Here is an 18763-nt window from a genome sequence, read left to right as displayed (position 1 = left end):
CGCCGGGCCCGGCGGCGGGCGGCCGGGGGGTGGCGTGGGGGGTGCCCCGCCGCGGGGGTGTCCGCGCAGGGCGGGCCCGGCCGCCGCCGCCGCCCTCCCCTCAGCGCGGCCGCGGCCTTCCCGCCCCGCTGCCCCCGGGGGGCGGGCGGCGGAGGCGAGCGGAGCTGCGGGCCCGGCTGTCAGCGCGGCCCTGCCCGGGGCGGGCAGCTGGGGTCACCCCGCGCCCTTCGCGCCGCCGCTGGGCCCGGAGCGGGGAGCGGGGTCCCTGCGGCAGCGGGCGGGGGGCCGCGCTGGCTCCCCCGCCGCCCCGGAGCCGGGCGGGCCGGCGCTGCGCGGGGAGGCGGCCCCGCCGCCCCTGCCCCTGCCCCTGCGGCCGGCGCTGCGGGGGGCCGCGGCACGGGCCGGGCCGGGGCGGCTCGGCGGGGTGTCGAGCCGAGGAGCGGCGAGGGCCGCGCAGGGGAAGGGCGATGCTGGGTGTTCCCTGAAGTTTCTCAAAAGTAGAGATTTTCGCCGAGTGTAAGTAATCTGCGGAGATTAAGGATTACGTCTTCAGCCGTCACCTCCTCAGCCGCTGTGCAGAGAGGGCGAGTTGCAGGAGAGCGCCTTAGTCACGGAGAAGTGTTTGATTTATTTGTGCTGTTTCGTTAGCGGTGGTATTCCAAGAGGACGTTTAAAAACTCATTTAAAATAAACCCCTTAAAACCAGCGCGAGGAACACGCGCCACTCTGTCCTGGGAAGAGCTCAGCTGCTGCTTTATGAGTGCTGAGAGGATAACTTGGAATTTATCATCATTTTATATCATGCTGTTAGGCATCAATCCTCAACAAACTACCTATGAAAATACAATAAACATGACATTGTTTTCTCCTCTGTGAGTTGGGAGTTTAGGAGTTTAGGTGAGGGCTTTTTTTGCTAATGCAGGGGTTAGAGCGATCGTTCGGGCGTTGTAATAATCGTGGCCTGCATGCAAACAAAGTAGGTAACGTGTTAAAGACCGATTAAAGGTAACCGTGATACTTGTGTACGCTGTCCTGTATGTCCTTGTCAGTGCAGACAGAGATGCCCTGAGAGAGGCCGAGCCCACCTGCGTGTGCTCCTTCTCATCTGATTTTTCACAGGGGTTGCTTTATTACAAGCGTAATGGCTATTCTATTGATAACCAGTTTTTTTTGTTGTCGATATATCTAGCAAGGAGATGGAGCTCGTCTAGGCAAACCTCTCATCTGTTCCCGGTAGTAAGCATTCAGTGTCTAGCAGGATGTGGGCCGGAAGAGTGCATGAAATACAATACAGAAGTAATTTATTCAAGGATGACAAATATAGTGCTAGTCGGGGAAACGTGTGCTTTGTTAATACTTTACGAGAAGAGAATGTGTCTTATTTAGGTAGCAGCAGAGTGCCTTCTAATGTTGAAAGGGGCTAAGACATCTTGTCAGTCAGACATTTTCTCTTTGCCTGTTAGAAAGGCACAGCGTCTTTCTGAACCCCAGGTAGGTGTATTGTTTGTAAACAACTTGAAAAAACGTTTGTGTGAATTATAAGTTCTTTTGCTGCTGTCTCTAGGGACTGATTACCTTACATTTTAATCAGATTTTAATTTACAAAAAGGAGGTATTTTTCTTAAATCTAAAACTCGGTCTGTATGTTTTTGACATCTTGGGTAAAAAGAGAAAAGGTGTTAGACTTTTACAGCAACCTGTAGGCTGTCTGGAAAACCAGACACTCTGGTATGCTAAACTGTGTGCACGGCAGAGTAAACCGCTTCTAATTCAGCAAGCGGCAAATAACGAATGCAAAACATAACTTTTTTTCAGGCCACCAAGACTTTGTGCTGTGGTTTACATAGTCTGTAATGTAAACACATTTGCAGTCAAAATGCTTTGTCGTGTTGCTCTAGTATACAAGTGACTGGAGATGAACTTTGGTGGAACATTGAAATGTGTGCCATTTGCATGTAGCTGTAATTAAATAGGAAGTTTTCTGATTTTCTCCATTGTGATTCTAAACTGTTGTCAATTTACTCCTCCACCAGCCAGCTCAAGCTCCTCGTGGTGTTGCTGTGCTGGCAGACGGGCGCTGCATACCGGTTTCCTGTTGTAGACATTGTAATGTCACGAATCGGCTTTGATTTTTATCACGTGTTGAGGATGAGCTGTGAAGCGCAAATGAAGTAGCCAAAATAGCAGGTGAAATGACTAAACCTGTGTGCTGTAGGTGAGCGTGACTCCTGGAACCACGCGGCTCTTCATCTGCGAGCCTTTGCTGTCCTGTGCTTTGAGCTGTGTCGTGTGAGTGCCACAGAGACTCTTCACTTTCTTTAGCTCCTGACGTTGCCTTTAATGGTTTTGAATATTTTCCCTTTAAGGTTTACCAGGTAGAAAGCAGTCGTCTTCCTCCTTCCTTCTGTGTCCGTGCTGGTGTAAGTGTTAATATGACAACTTCTTCTTTCTTTCTGTGTTTGTGTGTAGTATTATTGATGTCAGCGTGGATGTATACAGTTTGGAAATTATTTAAATAGCTTGCCGCATAGGATCCTGTTAGTTCTATTTTGTAGTTAACTCTTGTGTCGTAGGGTTGAAAGTAAGCATAACTTAAGCACAGGAGACCTACATTGAGTAGTTGCACTTGGAAAACTGACTGAGAAAAGGGGTTGACTTGGCAGGCTTTTATGCTTACTAACTTCATATGAACTCTCATCTAAAACATGTAAAAGTAGATGCTGCTTTAATACTGAAATTGGTAAAACTAGCTTGGACTAAGTGTATGTCCAAAAAGATGTGCAAACTCTACTCCTTCCAGTAGCCTGAAATGCAAATGAAATTATGCTGTTGCTCCTGTGCAAGGCTCTGAAATTAAGTAAATATACGTGATAACTTTATCTCACCTGCTATTATTGGTAACAAACTGTGAGGGAGGGAGCAAAGCGGGGAGAAAGCGGGGTAAATTGGAAGTGTTATCTAGCAGCGCAAGAGCATTACATTACAAGATGCGAAGTTTCAGATCAAGTATTAAGAAGCAATAGCAAAGATCATTTGACCCATTTGCAGAGAGTTCATTTATATGTATTTAGCAATCTTTAATTGTGTGATCTCATGGTATGTTCCTGCAAGATCCTTTTTAGGAAATGAAACGGATGGTGCCTAGGTTGGGAAAAATCACGTGCCTGAAGATCTGAGACGCTGTGCATTTGCGATGTGGAGTAGTGAGTTTTGGTTATAGTGCTGCATTACCAGAGGTGAATTTCCGGTGTGAACTTCCTTAATTTTTTGGTGAAAAAGATCTGCCAAGGAGATGTCATATTTAATAGACTAAGCCTGGGACAGCACAACTTCTCTCATTAAATAAGAGTACCTTCAAAACTGGGTGGTGGTGGTGGGGTGACCGCTTGTGCAAAAGATTGAATTGTTGTGTGTGACAAAAGCTGAAATACTTCAGCCGGGTGTAGGTATGTCTTGGTCAGGAAGTTTCTTTTGCAGTTGGTAGAACTTGGATTTCTAACTTCTTTTTTCCACTTTTCAGTGTTTGATGTAACAAAGTCATCCTGTTCTGGTGAAAGCCATGCAACCTTTAACTGATACTGAAGCATTGGGGTTTTATTTGTTATTGTTTTGAACTGACAGGCCTTATACAAACAGAGTGCTTTTAATAACAAAAAAGAGTTTTAGTCCCTGATTGCTACAGGTACATACATGCTTACTCTTGGATGGTAGATTCAGTAATTTAACCCGTGTAAATTGGCCTGCTGTAGTCAGGCATCTTCTGTAGTGTGAGAAAATTAAAGTATAACAAGCCTTATTCTGTTGTTTATTTTTTTAACTGAGCTGAATATAGTGTATTTGAGAAGCCTTAATTTAAAAATGTTCCTGCTCCAGAGTGCTTGATGTAGCAGTTTTAATGTTTTGTAACATAGATTTTACAAGAAGAGCTTCTCAGTTGTTTGTTTTTTTTTTTCCCCCCCTGCAGTTTGCTTTGTAGAGAAGGGAATTACCCTAGAAATGCCGATTTGTAGTGCTGTGTGGATCCCCAACAGGATCATCGGTTCAGATGAGACAGTCTGACCCAAAACGCTAATGGCATCAGTTAACACCTGGATGCTGTTTCTTGTGGGCTTGCCGTGAGTTCTCTCTGTTTGGCAGCGAGTGCTTCAGCGCTTGCTGGCGAGGGGCGCTGGGACATGGGGCTGCTGCATGCCGCTGCGGGTTGCAAGTGGCAGTATTTTGCTGCGAGACCTCTGCTACCCTTGTTTCTGTAGCTAAACCTGTGCCTCCGCACCTTGGCTCTCAGCTTGCCGTTTTTTTTATTCCCCCGGCGCTAGCAGTTGCATCTTGCGGCTTCTCAGTCTCCTCTGTGTTTCTGCAGAGGAATGTGAACAGCCTCCCATCAGTTGGGAGAAACAGTGGAAGAAAAAGCCTTACTCGGCTCCTGTTTCCTCGCTCCTACTCACAAATCCTGAAGAAATTTGTTGCTTTTGATAACAGCCATCTCCTGAAAACAAACAGGCTTTCTGGGACTTGCAGATCGGAAAAACCCGGTGTGGTATCGTAGACTTGTTACAGTTTTCTCAATAAACAACCAGGTTTAGATGCTGGAAATAAATATGATCTTAGCATTTTGTTCTCAAGGAAGCGTGTGGTGGGATTTGTGTGTGTGTGTATGCATGAGATCCTCTGTTGTGGGTCTTCGTGGAAAATGTCAGCCTGGAGAGATAGTTTGGGGAAGTGAATGGGTGTGCTGTATTGTTGAAAACCCCCTGAAAAAAATGCTTTTTAACAGCTTTTCTCTTGCCTGGAGTTTGCACCAAATTTCAAAGCAGAACACCTGTTTCAATACAGAATATGTCTGTATTTGAAATATGAACCTTTAAACTCAATTGAAATATGAACCTTTAAAAGGTGCTCACTTAAGGGCGGGGAGATGAATGAAAGAAATCAATTAGTAGCAGTTAAAGGTAAAAAGCAAACTAAGAAAGCAAAGAGATTAATATTTTAAGAGGTATCTGTAAGTCTGTTATTTACTCTTTATTTTAAAGTAGGTCTTGCTTGTGTGGAAAAGGCTGACTTGCTGTTTTGTGATGTCTTCTGCAGGTGTAAGAAACCTGCTTGGGGCTTTTGTATCCAGCTGCGTCGTTTGTAACTAGTAGCCAGACTAAACTACAAGTCTACCTCAAAAATAACTTATTTTAGAAATGCTTTGCTTACCTGCTTTTTTGAGTAAAGACAACATTGTTGCTAAGATTAGCAAATTTGTGCGCAATGAAACTCAATCCAAAATTTTTCAGGAAGAGCAGGCGTGTAGGAAATGAGTGTCTTGTATTTGAATTTCACATTTGCCTCAGATTCTCAAGAAGTTTCTGTTGAGCTTCTACAAAATGCCTGTAAAGGAAAAAGGAAGCTTAGTAAAGCACTTTACTGTTAACAGTTTTGGCCCTTGGGTTAACGTGGTAGAAGCAATGCTACTTGCTGCGCAGATGGCGAACTCGTAGTAGAAAAAGTATAGTATCGTCTGCTTCCATTTGGTAGTTACACACAGCCACTAGCGTATTGAGTTCTCGGGGAAAAACATTGTTGATGCAGTGGTAACAGCATATTATTACCATTTGTCTGTGTTGTAGGCCGCCTTCAATGCTGGTTAAAAAACAAACACAAAAAAAAAGCCCAGAGGAAAATGGGTATGTTTCTGTCCTGTGTGGAACTTGATTCATATAGTTGATAAAGGAGAACACTTGTACACAGGTGCTTGTACTTTCAGGGAGTTTGGGACTTCAGAGGGTTACTAAATCATCTGCTTTGATTTGGGTCACACCTTCCTGTTTTTCTGAGTTGTTCCTGCACCGAATCTCGTAACTTACCTTGAAATGTGTCTTTGGGAAGGGCATCCAGCTGTAATTTGAAGACTCAGGAGGTGAAGAACCATTGTGCTTGGAAAGGCTCTGGTGTCCTGCCTCTGGTTCTTCCCCTCAGCTTCGTCAAGGCTGAGCCTTTGGCTCCTGCTGTGCCTTTTGGCTAGGTTAATGAGTCTTCTGGATCCTCGGCTTTCTCCTTGTGAAGATACAGGCTGTGGCAGGCATCTTCTGGTTTACTTCGACAAACTGAACTAAGCTCTCAGGCTCTGAGATGCTGGAAATCTACTGTGCTGGATCAAAAATGCTGTGGGTATATGATGCACTGATCTAGTCTAAACACACTTTCCTCCTTCAAATCTGCACAAATATTTCTGATAGCTTAATTTGGAACTGACAGGTTTTGCTTTTTTTTTTTTTTCCCCCCATCCAGTATCATCAGTTGTCTTCCATGAGCTTGCAGTAGCACACCCGTGCCTCTTCCAGGTCTGATTTGTACTGCTGGGTTGTCCAGTAGCACTTGATTTGGTGCTAGTAATTGTGGAGCCATAGTCTCAGGAAGGGTATTTTCCCTTTTTCTGGGATTTTTTGAGGCTCTCTTCTGTAACCCCTCTGTTTTGCTTTACAAAGAGGTACCAAGTCCTTAAGTTCCCCCCCTGTATCAATTCCACCAATGCTATGTGCGGGTGAGGTATACAAGTGAAGGTGAGCTGTCTGTCTGTTGGACCTCTGTGTTGCAGCTTCGTGTGTGAAGCTGTCACGGAGTTGTTTGTTCCTTCTCTCCATGTCTGTTCTCTGAGAGAAACCTTTGGTTTGTGGGGTTGGTCCTTTTTCCAGAAGCGCAGCTTTAGTACAACTCAGTTTGCTTCAAATGAAACAAACCATGAAGGTGTCTTGTTCTCTATTATTATTTTTTAGAGTCTTGCTAATCTCGGTCTCCCAGAGTTTATCAGAACTGACTTACTGAATAATAATGCACGGTGAATATTTTGAACAACATCATGCTTAGTGCATGGTGGTGTGAAATTTCTAATGCAATTTCCCACTGACAAGTCTTTTTGAGGTCAGTAAGCCACTTTGGAAATCCTGCTGTATGTTTTGATTACTTTATAACCATTTTTAAATAATGTATGGCACGTATTACTACATAAAAAAGTCGTATGGGTGCCGTATACACATCCTACACCTTTGCAGTTATCTTTATTACGAATAGTCCTTGGCTGAAAGATGAATCTATGCTTCTCTGCCACAACTTGTTCTCTATAAAACCACGCTGAATGACCCTTTTAATGTTTCTGTCCTTTATACAGTAAATTAATTTGTTTCCAGCATTTCCATTAGGTTGATACCAAAATCTGATAATCATCTATGTCTTGCTTGCCTTTAAATATTACACAACAGCTCTACTTTCTTTATCCGTTACTTTATTGACGTTCCTGTGTTTAATAATGGTGGAATGTCTTCGGTCAGTAGGAATACTGGTTTATTGCTCTGAATTGCTTGGGGATGGAAGTGAAATAAGAACTGGGATTTTAGAGTACATTTGGGAATTTTTAATAATGCAGAGTTCTTGGTGTTTCTGTGGGCTTGCTGTTCTGCATAGAAAGTAATTTTGCTTTTCTCTTAAGTGAACTTTCTTATCGAGGTTGTATCTTGAATTGTTTGTCAGAACAGGTTTATAGTCAGCTTTTATTAAGAACGCTGTTTAAAGTTGGGTTTGAACATTTACTGAGACTAATGGCCATTGTTTCTTAGTGTATCTCCAGTGACTTTAAAACGTTTTGGAGGTGAGAGTTGTTTTGTTTTTTTTTTCCTGCGTTGTACACCTGTCAGGCTTGCTTTGACTAAAGAAAAAAATGTTAAGTGTGCTACTGCTGTATATCTGCTAGAATTTTTTCATGATTTTTTTTTTCACTAGTACAGTACAGGGTACTCACCCAAATGAGTATTCCCGAGAGTTTTGCATCGTTCACAACTGCTGATTTAGATGGTAAAGTAAAACGTTAAGTATTTTTAGAAGTTTTAGCGCTGTGGCTAATCCCAGTATTGGAAGGCTAGTACAGACAAGACTTTGGAATAATTTTTAAATCCTGGAAGTTCTGTACTTCATTTTAGTTGTGGTTTTGACTGCAGTGGAGTTTGAATTTTATTGCTGATTTCAAAGGATGAAGGAAAGTGGTTTGGGTTGTTTTGGTTTTTTTTTTTTTTTTAGTTTTTTTTTTTCCCCCTCCCAGAGTAGGTGCATGGTCTGTGGTTTTCTTGCACTTGTTCATTTCATTTACTTGGCCTCATTGCTTGTTTCCTCCTACTGCTGATACTGACTTCACTTAATAGTGAAGTTGTTGTTTTCAAAGTCCTTAGTTTTAAGTGTTGGTATACACGGGGTGTATCTTCATCTATAGGCTGTCAGTGCTAAAGCTCCTTGTAGTAAATGAAGAAATAATACTGGTGTGTGGCACACAGCTGTGGTGAGCAAGGTTACGCATTTGCTAGAGATTTCCAATGAAAGTGTTTGTTTCCACGCTGCACCTCATCAGGTGTGCTTGGGTGGGATTTCGGGGTGGCGACTGGAAGAACAGAAAGCGCTTGGAATGCTGACTCCGTGGCGGCTGCAGACGAGGCTGGTCAGGCAGCTGGATCTGCGGGGTGCTGCAGAAGTATGGAGTGCCGGTTTCTCACAAGCAGAGCTTGAAATGCCATTGGAATGAAGAAACAAGACAGTGCTCCTCCAAAGGGGTGAAAATTGTCAGCAGTAGACACCTGATGTATTTCAGCATAGCCTGGTAAAAGCAGTGAGAAAAACAGTTGCTTTACTGCTCTTTTTCGGGCTGGGCGGTAGGAGGAAGTTGCTGAATTTAGCAGCAGAGCAAGAGGTGAATCCTTTCTGTCTTTCTCTTACAGGGGGGAAAAAAAAAAAAGCGGAAGGAGGAGGATAATAGGGAGAAAATGTACAAATTGAATTATGCACAGGATTTGGGATCTAAACAGAATGAATGGAAAAAAGACAAAGACAAATTCTAGAAGAGAGGCAAAAAATAAAATACAAAGCAAGTTCCTGTGGATCCATAACAGAAAACATTCCTGTGACACCTTGCTTCCAGTGCAGCAGCCTGGGGACGTCCAGAAGGGAACATCTCAAGTAATGCTTCTTCAGCCAAGTCCTTCTGTCTGACTGAAGAGGTGTCTTAGTTTTAGTTAGGTGGACCATTATTGTCCCATTTCAATGCGTGGGATGAGAGAATGAAGTAGAAATGAAGGCAAGACATTTGAGGTGAACTGTTCCACAGTAAAAAGGCAAGTGTCTTAAGTAGGAAACTCCAAAGCACAAATTACAGGTGTGCAGGTTTCACATCTCTCTCTATGGGGTGCAGGGACTGCTTGATGAAAGCTAAAGCAAAATGTTTACAGAAACATTGAAGCAATTTTTAATCCTGACACTTGTGTTTGTAGGTTTTTTTTTTTTTCAACTTCCAGTTAAAATACAGACGTAGGCTAATTGTTGCCTATAGGGACAGTCCTTCAAGCTCCTGAGAGTCCTCTATCCCTTCATGTCTTCTACTGCAAGCAGTTTTGTTCCTGGAAAAGAGGATATTCCCTCAGCTCATTGACTAATACTCAAATTGATGGAGAAACTCTTAGGATAAGGCCTTTTCTTCCCCCCTCAACTCTGAATTTGACTTTGAAATTTCATCTTCTGTGCAGTAATATTACACACAATCTGTTTTTCAGTTTGGGGTAGGCTTAGTGAGGTAGATGAGTATCTCTTCAGCTGTGCTGTAGATCGAAACGGCCTAGCAGGGTTTCAGATATCTGTAAAGTTTTCTCAGAAGTTTTAATTCTTTAAACTGCCTAAAAATGTGATGTTTGCTCATTACTGTAAAGCTAAGGCCTTTTTAGTTCCTTTATTGTTGTTGATGCTAATAATTTTTCAAATTCCTACCATATACATAAATAATTCCCACAATGATACACTTCGGTCCTGAATAAAGGTATAGATGATTCTTAACAAGTCAGACATGATAAAACCCAACAATGTTTAATGGGCTGTAGTATCAATTGATGCTTCTTTCAGTGCCTTACAGTTTAACTTCTACTTTCAACAGAGGATGTTGGAAGTTTTTTGTTTGTTTGTTTTTTTGTAGTCGTGGGATTTCTACTTTGTTTCCCTTCACTTTCAAATAAACAGCAAAAGCAGTTACTATGAATTTTGCAAAATGTAGGGTCTTTTAATGACTGATTATGCATTTTTCACATCTGTTAAAAATAAAGAGTAGAAATTTTGTCCTGGCTAGTGTTGCCAGGAATTGATTCATTAGGCAAAAGTGCTGTACTCGCAGACCCTGAAATCCTGGTTGGGTCAAGAGGAGGGACACCTCCAGAGTCCTTTTCCGAGAGCAAATTTAACCTGAGGTGTAGATCTGCAAGAAACTCCCTTTTCTCTGAAAATTGAGACATGTAACTGGAAGTTCTTGCTCCGTGGGTGGAAAGGTGGGTAGGCTTTTCCTAAAAATTTCTCTGCATTAGACCTACTTCTCCAGTTCTGTATGGGGTGAGTATTCAAGGATGATTGCATTCCCCCCACATCCTGCAAACCTCTGTTTGTAGAGATCGGAGACCGAGGATACAGAGCAAAGGAGGTAGTTTTTCATATTCCTCGTCATATTTTAATACACTAAATTGATAGACTTGTTTCTTGTCTTGAAAGCCTGAAAAGAGATTGCTCTTCAGAATACTGTGGTATGTACTGTAAGATGTCCAAACTGTAGAGAAGGGAAAAATAAAACATTACTCCACTCACTGACTCCTAGGCAGGGTAAGTAGAAACACTTGTTTGCTGTGATGGAGTTCGAGCTAATGTGTCTGAACAGTGGGGTGGACAGTGTGGTCTTTACTTTGTGAATGTGTTGGTTTGCAAAAAGGTATGATTATAATCAATAACAAGCCTTCTCTCCAGCACTTGTGGATCACTGAGAAAGTGTTTCTCTGGAAAGCCGATGTGTGTAAGAGGAAATTAGGGGAGATTTTAAAAGGAGCGCTCTTAAGAGGTTAGTTACGTTGAAGTGACTAGGGGCAGCTTGCCAGTTGGGGAAGAGTATTGCCATCCCTAATGATTATCTAAGTTGTATTTAGACTAGTCATTTAAAACAAACAAACAAAAACCCAACCAAAAAAAAAAAGGCTTTTAGGAAACTGAATCAAGAAATTACATGGTGAGTGTCTCATGCTGTAGTTTGGAAACTCCAGAACTGGATTTTGATATGGTAGTCATCCTCCCCAGTTTTAATAAATTTAAAGGAAGGCAGGTTGATCGATGTAGATATACCACAGGTTATACGCACCTGAAAGAAGGATCTACAGTTGCTGAAGGCTACTTGGATCTAGAAGAGAAGGATGATGAGTGTGCAGGCTGTTTGAGCTCAGGACCCAGTCTAGAAGTGAGGAAACTTGCAGTCTTCTGCCGGGGAGCAGAGAGGGTTGCTGATAGCTGTGGCACGCTGGTGGCACCGCATGGGGGATGCCACGCAGCAGTGGTCTGACACCTTCTGCCTGGAAAAGCTGGGCATAACAGAATTATACTTTGACTCTTATTGTGTACTCTGATGAAGAAAAACAAGCGTTTCATATTTACGTACTTGCAATGATTCACCTGAGCTGCATAAAATGAAGTAGCGTTTTCATGAAGATTATTGGGGGGGGGGGGGTGACTATTAAATCTCTGCTCCCTGCTTTTGTTTGAGCTCTTTTGCCTTTGAATAGGGAAACAATTGTGACAGCAAAGCTACTTTTAACAATAGTTTGCTGTGGTTGCGTTTTGAGCAGAAGTTTGTTATTTTAAAACACAGCTCAGTGCCTGTAGCACCAACAAACATACCTCTGTGAACAGAAGCTGTGTAGTAAATTAGTCAGCTAATAGTCTATTCTTCTGCTGAATCTTTTGCTTTTCCTGCTCTGAAACTTTGGGAGTGTGCAATATTGAGTTTGCTAATTGGTCAATTCAGCAAAGTGTATTTTATAGTTAGTGTGGGTACATCGAAGATAAATGGTGATATATCAGTGGGCAGGAAACAAGCAAAAAAGTAGTTAAAATATGTTAGCTTACGAAGCGTTTATGCATTAGACATCTGGTACTACAGAATAATTTGTACTGATTTGCTGCAGTACTACATTTGTAGGTTCTAGTTCTGAGTGGTGGTGTTGCTGAGATTTAAGCTGTTGTTGATTGTTGTTTCTAAGTAGCACAACACAACCAGATTAGGTTAAACTTGAGTATTTTAGATGCAAGTCAAACAAAACCACAGGATTTTAAAAGGATGGTAATTCTAATGATCATGCAGGGTGTGGAAAATAAATTTAAAACAAAACAGTATATGCTACAACGGTACGTATAAGCAATTTGATCTCTTTTTTTCCTATCTTTCATGTCCCGAAACCTGCATGTTGAAAAATTCAGGCAAACTAAACATAAAGCTACAAATTATTTATGTGTATATGTGCGTTTTTCAGCAGCTTTTACATTGAGGCTGAACAAAAGCAAAACCTGTTCCATGTGCTTCTGTATTCTATTTGTTTTACACTTATTGATTAACTAGCAAACTGTTTACAGTACAAAAAATTCACCAGCAGTGTCACTGGCAGTCGAGGAGTAAAGCAAAAACCTCTTTCACGTAGTCATCAGTAAAGTATTAAGACAGAGAGATATTTCAAACTTTGGTTCGGTGTTTGATATGGCAGTCTAATTTTATCTTCCGTTTTGGCTGTCCTTGTCGAATAAAGCTTCAGTCAGTCGGATGCAGACTGACAAGAAGACCCTCGCAAGGCCAGGTACCTTCCGCTGGAGCGGCGTTCCCTAATCTTTGCGCTGGGAAGGGTCACTTGCCTCCGTGGGGCTGGGAGCGGAGCCGGGTAATACGGCCCCATTCTTACTGCCTTCCTGGCCGTGTCTGCACATGCGGTCATTGCGAGCCTTCCGGGCAACCTTTACCGTGTGTTTTGAAGAAATGTTTTTGCTTGTATGCAGTGAACTTGAAGACTGAAGGGAGCTGGGCTTTGTTGCTTGTATGCGCTATGCTCATTTTACGTGCGCGTTGGAAATGCACCGCTAGTGAAAACGCAAGAAGCGCAGGAAACGCGTACTTGGTGTGCATGTGCAGTGATGAGATGGAGGAACGGCGTCATGAAATAGAGCCATTTGGAAAGGTCTGTGGGCTAGATTTAATTTTCCTGCTAGGTCATTCCTGCCTTGGCTTGCAACTTCTGTTGGCTCAGGTTACAGCTCTTGTGGACTGGAAGCAGAGACTCCAGCCCCGGTAACCGTCTGGGAGCTTGTTCTACATGATGATGTTGAAGGGACTGAAAAAATAAGTGCTGTAGAGCATATGTCTAATGAATACTCAGGTTGTTGAGGTCGTAACGTTGAGTGCTCAAAATAGGAAATGTTTAAATGTAGGTTTGCTGGTACAACCTTGCTACCTTTCCTTTGTGGTGCTTTATTACCATATACTCTTTAATTACATTAAGGCTTGCATTACAGTGTGTGGTCATACTTTTTTAGACCTCGTCTCGACACTTTCTTTGTCACAATGGCTTTTTAATGTGTTGCATTTTTATTAACAATTTAATGCCAGTATTTTGAAATAATAAAAACCCTTAAAGAGAGCACACTCTGATTTTTTTTTTTTAATCTGTTTTGAAGAAAGGCATTTAAATTATTTTTAATTACCGTAAATAAGTTCAGGAATTGACTGTATTAATTATGAATTGCATGTAGCTTGTTATACCTTGTTTGTAATGAGCCGAATGCATTAATTTTATAAATATTTATGTTTGTGAAATGAACCTGTTTTCATAACTTGCTTATTTAATTTTCACCACTTGTGTGTTTCAGTTGTGCAAGATTCTGGTAGGTCAACATCAAAATGCAGAGAGAGAAGCTATTTTAAGTGTTTACAGATCTGAAGTGGAATGGAATTGCATACCATCAAACAATTTACTTCATTGCTGATGCTAAGAGATTATTTAGCATGTACAAATACTACTGAGCTTTTGTGTTTAGGAAGCTGGTCAGTTCTGAGGGGCTCTTTGAAAGTGCTATTCTTTGTGTGGCTTTCCAAACCACAAGACGTATGCACCCATGTCTTGAAGGTAACTGAATTTTTGAGAGAAGGTCTCATAGGGCTGCATGAGTGATGTTGAGCTGAAAACTTCTGATCATCGTTAAAACTGACTTGGGAAAAAATGTACGTCTTATGTCGTTTGACTCAGCTTATTTCTCTAGTCAGTCTGTGGCCATTGCGGATTCGTATGGCAATATGCTGGATCACTTGGTAGGCATCGAGTGAAAAACTTGCTGTGACTTGAGTTAGCAGTAGGAGTGTTGCGACAGAAGCATTTTGACATGTCCAGCCAAAACCTAATTGACCTTTTGGAAAGGAGGGGGGTGGGAGGATGAAGGGGAGAGAGAATTTCCAACTATAAGTGGAGATGAAAAGGAACTGTATTTTAACACTTTAAGTAATTGCTTTTCATACAGATATTCCTTCATTATTATAATAAAAAACAGATTTTTTTTTTCCTTTTACAGCAGAACTCATCTACTGAATAGCTGAGCTGTAACAGAAATTGTTTTTTGAGGCAGTTCTGCATGTGGCTTTAATGTTATATGATAGGTAACATTTAGGATAGTTGAAGTTATCAGGCTGAGGTTCAGTACTGATTTTTTTTTTTTTTTTTTCCCTCTCCATTAGTGTGCTTTGGAAATAACATCTGGTAAGCCTGTAAATTTTGGGTTGTTTTTTTTTTAAAACAAACAAACAACCCCTCTCCTTGTTTGCCAGGTTTGTGTGTTTAAAAAAAAAAAGAAAAGCCCAACAGTTTGGGGTTCTGAAGTAAACATACCAAGGTATTACTGCATGCTTGCTTGTTTGTTTTCAAAAGTATGGGGATTCTAGGAGATAACGTATACCCAAAGATAAAAATGCACACTTCTGCTATTTGTGTAGCTCTGTTACTCCTGAAAATGCATCTTAAAGAAGGGAAAAGGAAAAAAAGAAAAAAGTACTTTTATGACAGAACTGAGGAAGTGACCCTGGGGGTTGCCGTAGATTAAACAGGAAATCGCACTACAAATTGAACCCAGAACTTGAATTCCAGCTCACCGCTGTAACCGCAAGAGCATTCACTCTCTTTTCTCTGCAGACAGGCCACCCAGCTGAAAAAAGTACCTTTATTTGGGGGGAAAGCTGCGCCCACGTCATACTGGGACTTCGGTGGAGCTCCCTTGTCCTTCAGCCCGTGCAGACAGAGGAGTGCTGCTGGGCGGTCGCCGTAGTTGGCAGTCGTGTGGGGCTGTTGGTCTCCGAGTTGCTGTTGACTTCTGTTCTTGTGGTGGTTCGTGTTTCTCCCTGTCCGAAATGCACATTGCATGCAGTATGCTTGTTTCAGGTGCGGCTGGAAGGTTTGTAGGAAAAAATAGCTCCAGCCTGGGAGAGCTGCAGTGTAAAAGTTCCTCCTGTAAGGGAACAGTATCAGCTCACTGGAATATTTATTGCATTTGTAGACCAGTAGTTTTCCGTACCGTTTTAAACTGGTGCCAGAAAGTACAGCCAGAGCAGTAACTTGAGTTAGTATTGCTAGAGGAGGAGTGTGTACTTCAGGACAACTGGGAAACTTAGATTTTATTTTATTCCAGAACTGCATATTCTAAAATCATGCCATCGTGACTTTCTGCGCTTCATGCCCTTTTTACCTTATCATATTTTTTAGTAGGACTTTGGGAAAGGCTGCTTTCTGAAGTGACAGCTTTAGTTCAGTGTAACATGTGCAGCAACTGAGATCATCTCTTCCTGAAGCTGCCCCAACCTTTGAGTCTATATTCAGTAGCAAAGATTGAGTTTCTTATGCACAGCAACCAGATGAAACTGCTCTTCAGCTCCGTCTGCAGGCTTGTATTGTCCATCGAGTCCTGTCAGCAGAAATTGCACCGTAAAAAGATGGATGAATTGTGAAGAGGTCATGGTGGCTCTTCCCTTAAAGATGAGGGACCTTCAGGAGCGGATTAGATCAAAACAGTGCTTAGCAGGCTGTCTCCAACAAGATCCCCTGAAATCTAGTGTCACCTCTACTCTGGATGCTGCTGGACACAGGTGATGCTTTGTCAGTGCGCAAGCCAGGTGTGCTTGGCATCTGGCTTTCAGGTGGTCAAGTGCAGGTGACTGGAGCAGTTTGTGAAACACTTGTTACTGAAATTGTGTCTGAAGTGAGAGCTGAAATGAAAATGCAAGATCCTGTTTGTGTCAGATCACTGATAACGTTGTACTGGTATTGACTGAGGAGTAGGTGTTAGTTGTGATTGAACCTGCTTACTTGCTGTGCAGTATCAGGAAGGTTTGTAAAGCTTTTAGAAGAACTAACTGGGGGGAGAAGGGAGTGTAGAGAGCCGTGGTGGCTTTTTTTTTTTTTTTTTAAATTTTAATGTTTGTATTTGACTGTGTTCAAGCTGATGTCTCATTGAAAATACTGGATTTTGCTGCTTCATAGAATAGTGCCACTTAGAGCAGTGTGGCTGGGGTATGGTCTGGTGGTACAGAAAGAGAGCATCCCACCATAGGCAGAAGCTGCTGCATGTACTAGAAGAAAGAGGGCAGAGGGAAATCTAGCAGTGTGAACTTGGTCTGCTACAGGTATATTTACAGGAAGAAGAACTGAAAGCAGAAAAATATTTTAACACTAATCTTCTCATAGTTTATGCTAGTATATGCAGCATGTGGAAAAATAACTTCTAATGAGATTCACTTCCTAATATACTCAGTTACTATATAAATTTAGGAGAAATATGTTTCTCTATTCTTTTAAAACTCGCTCATTGGATTGTAAACTCAGAAGGACAGGTTTTTACAACACTTCACACATCAGCTCTACGAGTGATCCGGTTTTTGCATGCTACTGCAATATAAATAATAGGATTTTTATTCCTAGAAAATATAAGAGGTTTTCTATATTCTGTGTGCATGAGGTGCTTTCTTCCCTGCCTTGATTTCTTGCAAAGTAACATGATAGTCTTTGCCATTTATGGTTTTGACTACAATAGTTACAGATTTTCCTTAGTGGATGGGTCCATGAAATGCTCTGAGTTAGCTGTACATGGAATTTTGAGACACAGGAGACAGGTAGATGTGGCTATGGTTATGCGGAAAATCTGTGGTGGAAGTAGATTGCTTGTTTCAGGTTTCAAGAGATTGACTGATTGGGTGTTATCATTTTATATCACTCGGCGCCTTAGCAATTTATTTTGTAATATGGTACACAGAACAGAGAGAATTGCTGTTAGTGTTTTTGGATGTTGAATGTGATATGGATAATAGAGAAAAACCAGGAACTCTGTACCCTCACAGAAGACCCGCAGAAGACTGTCTCTGATTTCCATGCTCTGTTTCTCATTTTTTGCTGATCATATCAGAGCCTCTTTTCAAATGCAGATACTTAATAAAGAGGCAGATTATCTGTATGGGAGCACAATGTGTATGTGTCCAGAAAAATATTGCAGTGACAGAGTCTGTGCAGGAAATAATACTAAAAACTGATTTTTTTTAATGGCTGTGTTACAACATCAGTTTGATTATGGGCTAAATGAGTAACAGATATCAGGATTTTAGGCAATATTAAGGTAAACATGAATGATTTTATTACTTCAGATAATTGAACTATCTCCAAGTAACGAGTAACAAGATGAAGGGAAAGTTTCAGAATGAAAGTGTGTGGATTTAGAAGGAATATGGTAAGTCATCGTGTGCTTTTGTCCCCAGTCTTAATAACTGTATGATGTTTTTTGACTAAAACGTTTGTGTTGAAATTGCTGACCCTTGGGTAATTTAAGTGGACATTCATTGTATTAAATAGGATGTGTGGATATCTGGAACTTAGGGTTCATACTTAGATTTATAGGGTTCCTGTTGTTTGTGCAGTTGAGAAATACATTCTTGGTATAATGGAGGCAGATGTTATCATACTCCACTCTTCCTTTGAGCCAGTTGAACGCAAGCCGGTGTCCTACACGATGTAGGCAGAGGGGGTTGTTGCAGAGCAGTTTAGACAGGTCTAAATTGTGGCTGTTCATTCTTTGTTTCCACGTGCCAGAGCTCTGCCTGTGTGGTACCGCCAGTTTAGGAAGTGCATCCAGGAAAGAAAAATGGGAGGAGGGAGGGAAAGGATTAGTTTTTGGGTGTCTCCTTCTGCCTGTGCTGGCCTGCTGCCTGGCTGCACAAGCACCCGGGCAAACAAAGGAGGGGCATTGCTGTTTGGCTGGGAGCGGGCTGGGATCTTGGCAGCCCGTGTTCACCGCTGGCCTAAGCGCCCATCATTAATGTAACACCAGGATCTGGCTACGAAGTGTTGTGCAGGCTCGGTGCTGTAGTAATGTGATTTTGGAGCTTTTAATTGGTGCAAAGCATGAGCAGAACAAATCTGTGCAAGTTAGAAATGAACAGAAATCAAAGTAGAAACACCCTGATTCCCTTCTTTTTTAGAACCAAGTGCTTTCTAATTTAATTTTAGGTAAGCTTGGTCTGCGTTACTGTCTTTTATTGTCTGAACTGTTGAAAGGCAGACACCAGTAGAAATCCTGTGTAGCGAAGGCAGTGGAGGAGTTGATTTTGGAACAGCATGCATGAATTTTAACGACTTGAGGACAATGAACCCTTGCAATTTGACTTGTTTACTCTGTTCCGAAATGTCTCTGAAGATGTAAGATTGTTAGTAGCTCTAAGTACAGCCACATTTAGTGATAGATGATGTTATTGGGATCAGTTAGATTCCTTGAGTTTTAATCCTCTGAGATGGGAGCTGACAATCTGGCGTTTGTTTAGAGCTCTTGGACAACTACATTGTCTTGATGTGACAAGTGGTAATACCAATGCTGAACGTGCTGG

General features: G+C 41.9%; 1 protein-coding gene across 1 annotated transcript in view; it reads left to right on the top strand.

Moving 5' to 3' along the window:
- The window catches only part of CCDC6 (coiled-coil domain containing 6), a 48739-nt gene that overhangs the window by 334 nt on the left and 29642 nt on the right, over positions 1–18763 (top strand). The gene's annotated exons all lie outside the window — the stretch shown is intronic.

The sequence above is a fragment of the Pelecanus crispus genome, chromosome 10 (genome assembly GCF_030463565.1).
Source record: "Pelecanus crispus isolate bPelCri1 chromosome 10, bPelCri1.pri, whole genome shotgun sequence".
In the NCBI taxonomy this organism is placed as follows: domain Eukaryota; kingdom Metazoa; phylum Chordata; class Aves; order Pelecaniformes; family Pelecanidae; genus Pelecanus; species Pelecanus crispus.
The sequence above is the reverse complement of the archived record's forward strand: the minus strand, read 5'-3'. Positions and strand labels throughout refer to the sequence as shown.